The sequence below is a fragment of the Palaemon carinicauda genome, chromosome 1, assembly GCF_036898095.1.
Source record: "Palaemon carinicauda isolate YSFRI2023 chromosome 1, ASM3689809v2, whole genome shotgun sequence".
NCBI classification, from domain to species: Eukaryota; Metazoa; Arthropoda; class Malacostraca; order Decapoda; family Palaemonidae; genus Palaemon; species Palaemon carinicauda.
In genome coordinates this window covers 152,753,533-152,761,296 of record NC_090725.1, presented here as the reverse complement: position 1 = coordinate 152,761,296, position 7,764 = coordinate 152,753,533, and positions in this window count along the sequence as shown.

Genomic DNA, 7,764 nt, shown 5'->3' with positions numbered 1-7,764 from the left:
ATTAGAGCTTTACAGCTTCATTCATTTGATTATGGAGTGCCTGAATTATGTTTGTCTGATCTTGGTTCATCCTTAGTTGCAGGAGCTAACATAATTACTGACTTTCTGAATGATCCAGAAACCCAGAATATTTTTGAAGAACAAGGAGTACGTCCATTAAAATTTGAGCAATATTTTAAAGGTCATCATCCTCTTGGGGGATTAGTAGAAGTATGTGTGAAGATGGTCCGTCAGTTGCTTCATTGCTCAATCAAGAAACATGGTCTTCAGTACAGAGATTTTGAGTTTGTGGTTTCACAAACTATTCACCTGGTTAATCGAAGGCCTATTGCTTTCTCGGAAGGTCTAAGAGATACCAGTGATGACGTAATTCCAGATCCTATTACCCAAGAGAGGTTAATACATGGCTTGGACCTAATATCTTTGAATCTTATTCCAGCCATGCAGCCGCTTCACACTAGCAATGATCCTGATTGGGTTTTAAACACTGAACCTATTGATACCATAAGAACAAGTTATGAGAAACTGAAGAAAGTGCGCACACATTTGATAGAAATCTACAATGCAGAATTTTTGAATAATTTGATGACTCAGGCTGTCAATGATAAAAGTAGATATAAGCCGGTTACCCACAAAAAATTACAGGTAGGGGACATTGTACTGATAAAAGAGGAGAATTGTAAACCTACCAATTTCCCATTGGCAGTTGTTAAAGACGTTAAAACTAACGTACTTGATGAAGTAACTGACGCTGTTCTGCTTAAAGATAAAAACAGGGAGATGGTTCGACGACACGTCACATCTTTAATCCCTATATTAACGCGCAAGGAAATGTCACAATCATATATTAAAACATTGAAAGATCATATTTCTGTTAATACTACCGATCCCACGGCAATCCTGGGGGAAGATAAGCCTCAGAAAATAGAGAGGCCCAAGAGGGAAGCTGCTCTGCAAAGCATGCAAAAGACTCGAGGTATGATCAGTGATATTTGAGGAACCTTTCAGGAACATAACTGTACATAGTTGGGTTTATTAATTGTACATAATTTTGCTCATTTCACAATTATATATATATATATATATATATATATATATATATATATATATATATATATATATATATATATATATATATATATATTCATATATAATTTGGGATTAGTCCTACATTTACTAAGGATAGAAATGTAGAACCCTTGGCCTGGAATGTGAAAGAAAAGGCTGAAATTTTTCTAGTTATTCCAGAGTTCTACATTTAACAAAAAATTAAATTTAGAACCCTTGGTGTGGAGTGTAAAGAAATATCTTTATGCTTTTCGTATATGTTTGTTTGTATTGAAAAGTACATTATGTCTTTTGTTTACTTTGGTGGTGGTTGGAACTATGGGCATTTCTTTAATGGTAATTTGTTTTATGGCTATAGGATAATTTGCGACTTTGTTTACTATTGAGCCTGAATAGTTCTTTAAACTGACGGTTTGATAGTTAAATATCCACTCACTCTGCCTTTTGAGTATTTATATTCAGCGGTCCAGAATCCAGAGGAGGCAGATTCCAGTAAGACAGATTCCCAGCGGGGTAGAGTCAGAGACCAACACAGAAAGCAGGCCGGAACGGAGATTTTCTGAAATTTTTTACCATGAAAGTTTCAAGTGTCATGAAGCGATAAACTCCACCTAGGCCGAGCGATAGGACTTCATGTTCGGAGAGAAGCAACACTAGCAACTGGACTTATCATCTATCCACGAAAGACCAGGATCTAAAGAAACGTAAGTCAGTTGAGAGACCTTATGCAGGCTCAATAGGATTGATCTGTTTCTTAGATATAATTTACGCTTGTTATAGTTTAAATTATGGTCGCCAACACGTCGAAAAAATTAAAGTAAAGGATTTTAGCATTGTAATTACCATTATACTTGTGCCTTTGGTTTGTAAACCATTATTTTCATTTTGACTAAGATTAACTACGAACGTAATTTATATATTGTTTTTCTTATTTAGTAACGAGTGTTCATTTACGAAATTTACGTTTTTACGAAGCTAGCTTGCTGAATTTCATTCCCTTCACGTCAAATTTGTCGATTAATTTCTTACGTTAAATTGATTTTTTCAAGAGGCTTATATTCTTTTTTATTATTATTTTAGGTCCATTACATATGGTAGATGAGTTACTGTGGAGAGGAAGTGGTGCATACATCCGGAGACAGCTTTTCGGGTGATTTCCTCTCAAGACGAGAAACGGCAGTTCAGCATTTATAATTTCACTTATTAAACTCAATAGTTTTCTTTGTCTTTGGTTTGAATCCTCATTGTCAATTCATAATTTTTACCATATTTGTATATATATATATATATATATATATATATATATATATATATATATATATATATATATATATATATATATATATATATATATGTATATATATATATATCTATATATATATATGTATATATATATATATGTATATAAATATATATATATATATATATATATATATATATATATATATATATATATATATATATATATATATATATATATATATATATATATATATGTATATGTATATTTATATATATATATTTATATATATTTATATATATATATATATATATATATATATATATATATATATATATATATCTATATCTATCTATCTATCTATCTATCTATCTATCTATCTATCTATCTATCTATCTATCTATCTATATATATATATATATATATATATATATATATATATATATATATATATACTGTATATATATACATATATATATATATATATTGTATCTATATATATATATATATATATATATATATATATATATATATATATATATATATCATATTAGGGTTTTTATTCCAAACATGATTATATACAGCTCTTTCAGTCATACCATTTATCTAGGATTTATATTATCAATATTCATCCCTCTTAGTAATAGATATTACATATTTGATTTTATCTATTTTTCATATATTTCCTCCATAGCAGTAAATCAAAAATAATTCATCTAACCAATTATTCTCTTTTGCAATGTGCGTTACTTTTTTCGTTTATTGCAAATTTTAGACAGAGCGGAGACGTGGGCATTCAAGAAGACAGAAGAGAAGAAGCTGGATGTGGCAAAAATGAGAATGTTGAGATGGATGTGTGGGGCGACAAGAAGAGATAAGATACAGAATGGGGTAACTACTAACTAGGGGTACCACAGGAGTTACAGAACTATCAGATAAGATCCAAGGAAATAGACTGATGTGGTATGGTCATGTCGTGAGAAGATATCAACAGTATATTGGGAGGAGAGTGATGGAAATGGAGGTACAGGGAAGGAAAAAGAGAGGGAGACCAAAGCGAAGTTGGATATACTGTATCAAGGATGACCTTCGATCAAAGGGATTAACCGGTGATGAAGTGTGGGACAGAGGTAGATGAAGAACGCTGGCAGAAACATCGACCCCATATGAAAGTGGGAAAAGAAGAAGAAGAAGATCCATTGAGTTCAAGTAGAGAGTCCTTATATGAGTTAGATGAACTGGCCACTTCTGCAGGTTAATACTTCTATCTTTTTTTTTTTCTTCTTTTTTTATGGAAAAAAGTAATCCTAGACTGCACGATCAAGAATGAGTTCGTTGTCAACCTTTATGAAGATTTTCGATTATTTTCCCTCTTTTCTACGTCTGTTGACAATATTCGGTCCTAATGCACGGACAAATTATTTCCTAAAAATATAATTCAGGACACGGGATAAGACAGAGGTGAATCTGTTCTTTCAACTAAAATATATTTGAACAAAGAGTCATTACATAAACAAGGAGCACTTAATTTACTTTCTCAAAGTCTTTATAGATGAAAGGCTTCCAAATGACTACTAAATACATGCTCTTAAAATTATTCAATACACATCTATTTTCAGGCCGAGACTACAGCTGGGAGACCATATGTACTTAACGTTACTTTACTTTAAAAAAGTACAAGGCTAAAAGGCTTAGCTTGGGTTCCCCCGGGCACAACGGAGGGACGTTAGCCCTTAATCGTGGCTCTCTTCAAACTGAACAAAAGCCTACCAGGCTATGAGAGCAGTTCACACCGGTCTCCTGGCTGTAGCCTCGCCTCATCCTGCAACGACAAAATTGGAAAAAAAAAAAAGATCTAGTCATCATGTATGAGACGTCAACAGCCTCTTGACGCCAATCGGAGCTGACACTATGTCTATTCTCAAGCGAAGGCACCAGAAGAGGTCATTAGCATGACCCCAAACGGTTTCAACACTACGTTATTTGTGACAATTCTTTATATGAAGATATTGGTTATATCGTTTAGATCCTAACACATATTTTAATCATAAGTCTTGCTAGACAGGAGTAAAAGGCTGCACATCCCATTACTTTACGTTAGATTAGTATTGGGTGTATGATATTTTCGAACTATAATGAGACCACCTAAAGATTCATGAATATTACCTGATGCTGAATCATCAATAGATTTTGTAAAAGAAAACTCAGCTGTAAATATCCATTGAGAGAGAGAGAGAGAGAGAGAGAGAGAGAGAGAGAGAGAGAGAGAGAGAGAGAGAGAGAGAGAGATTCTGACGCCAAAAGGAATTCAAATACGGGTTATAAATTTTAGTAAAATATAGTGGCTTGAGAATCCAATGAATAACTTATAGGCAAGCTACGTTTTGAATAAACAATGCTTATTTTACTATATTGCACTCAAGGGATAACTCATAACTTGAAGCATGAAATTATCGTTTAGAAAAAGGGGCACTATTTGCAAATACTTTTATTTATCTCTTCAACGAAGAAAACAAATCTAAAAAATTACTTTTCATGTGGCATTTCATTAAGAAAACAGAAATTGAAATCCATATGTATATATATATAGATATATATATATATATATATGTATATATATATATATATATATATATATATATATATATATATATATATATATATATATATATATATATATATATATATATATATATATATATATATATATATATATATATATATATGAAGCCCTTGAGACTACTCCTATTGACTTTATAAAATTGCAAAATGAATGTTCCACACTGGAATCGATCAGGAAAGACTGTCAAGCCAACACCATAACAAAAAACTCAAAAGTGGAGTACAGGTATGTACTGAGAAATGAAGTTTTGTATAAGGAAATTATAAATGCAAACAATTCAAGAATTGCCAATAAATTTTATTTAGTTGTTCCTCTTAAACTTAAAAAGGTTGTTTATTGGCTCATGATTTACCTGTGGCAGGACACTTTAGTCATCGCAAAACCCTAAAAAAAATCAGAGAACTATATTTCTGGCCAGGAATGTGTACAGATGTGTATGCATATTGTAGATCTTGCGATAACTGTCAGAGGAACACAAGTAAAGGTAGACATAAAAGGGTCTCTATGGTAAAAATGCCAGTAGTTTCCATTCCTTTTAGCCGAGTAGGAATTGACATAGTGGGTCCACTGAATCCAAGCACATCTGAAGGTCACAGGTTTATTTTAACAATGATTGATTATGCTACAGGATTTCCTGAAGCAATTCCTATGAAGACCATAACCACTGTTGATGTTGCAGATGCTCTTATGCAAATATTTTCTAGGGTAGGAATACCAAAGGAAATAATATCTGATAGAGGAAAGCAGTTCACATCAGAACTTATGGAACATGTGTACCAAATGCTGGGAGTAAAACCATTGTTTACTACTCCGTATCATCCAGCTGGCAATGGTCGTTGTGAAAGGCAACACTCTGTTCTCAAATCTATATTGAAGAAATTGTGTCATTTGCAACCTAGAGAATGGCATAGATAGTTACCTTGTGCCCTGTTTGCTATGAGGGAGATTCCTTCTGACACACTTGGTTTTTCCCCATTTGAACTCCTTTATGGATACCAAGTAAGGGGACCACTACTAATATTGAATGAGATATGGACTAATACTGGCCTTTCTAATGATACCCAAAATGTTTATTCTTTTCTTTTTGATCTTAGAAACAGGCTAGAGGAAACTTCAAAAATAGCCCAGGAAAATATAAAGACTTCAATGGAAATCTACAGTACGTACTTTGATAAGAAAAGTACTCGTAGGCAGTTTAAAATCAATGATGAGGTGTTACTATTACTGCCAACAGAACACAATAAGTTGTTAGTTGAATGGCAAGGACCATTTAAAGTTCTGCGGAAACTCAATAGTGTTGATTACATAATCGATGTGAAAGGTAAGCCAAAAACATTTCATGTTAACTTGCTGAAGGCATATTTTTACAGGTCACAGAATGTGTTATCAGTGGCTGATGAAAATCTGAATAGTTCAATTTCAGATTATTGCTGTGTAACCTCTCATGTAATAGTTTTGAGCGAAGACATCGAAGATCCTATACCTTGTGTTGAAGAAGAAATAACTTCTGAATTAGATATCTGTCCAACTTTAACTCCAGAACAAAAAGGGAAACTAGAAGAAGTACTGGATAATTTTTCAGAAGTCTTCTCGGAGATACCAGGTTGTACTTCTACCATAATGCACAAGATTGAATTAACGTCAACAGAGCCTATTCGAAAGAAAATGTACCCAGTACCAGCACATCTTAAGGAGGAAGTATGTAAAGAAGTAGATAAATTACTGAAACTTGGGATAATTGAAGAAAGTAAGTCTGATTATTGTAATCCTATTGTCATGATAAAGAAACCTGACAACACATTCAGGTTAGCACTAGATTTTCGTGCACTCAATTCAGTAACAAAGTTCGATTCTGAACCTATGCCCTCAATTGATGAAGATTTATTTAAATTTCGTAATATGTCTTTTATTACAGAATTGGATATCACAAAAGCCTATCATCAGGTTATGTTGGACCCTAATGCAAGACCTCTAACGGCTTTCCCTACTTACCGTGGTTTAATGCAATATAAGAGGCTACCCTTTGGACTAGTTACTGCATGTGCCACCTACGTTAGATTGATGAAGAAAATCTTTCAGGGAATGAATCATATCTCTATTTTGATAACATATTTGTGATGTCGAATACTTTCCAGGAACATTTGGAAACCTTGAGTGAGGTACTTCGAAGATTGAGAGATCATGGTCTTACAGCCCGTCCATCAAAATGTCATTTTTGTTATGAGAAAGTTAAATATTTGGGTTTTGAAGTAGGTAATAATATAATCAGACCCCTGAATGATAAAATTTTATCTTTGCAACAAATTCAAATTCCAAAAACTAAGAAGTTATTAAGAAGCTTTTTAGGTTCTGTTAATTTTTATCGACAGTTCATCCCAAATTTGTCTAGCTTAACGTCATCATTAACAGCAAAGCTTAAAAAGGAAGTAAAAGAACCACTACAATGGAATAGTGAGGAAGAAAACATATTTGAGATTATTAAGAAATACTTCATTGATGCTCCTATTCTTCATATTCCAGAGATAAATAAACCTTTTGTTCTAAGGACAGATGCCTCTTCAGTTGGTCTTGGAGCTGTGCTCCTTCAGTATGATGAAGAAACAGCCTATCCAGTGGCGTATGCTAGCCGGAAACTTCTCCCAAGGGAACAACGGTATTCTACCATTGAGAGAGAGTGTTTGGCTATCTTCTGGGCTGTACGAAAATTCCACTATTATTTGTAGGGGAAAGAGTTTTTCATTGAAACAGACCATAAGCCCCTTACCTACATGGAAACTCTGAAATCAGAAAATGATAGGATTTTAAGATTAATTCTGGGTCTACAACCATATAA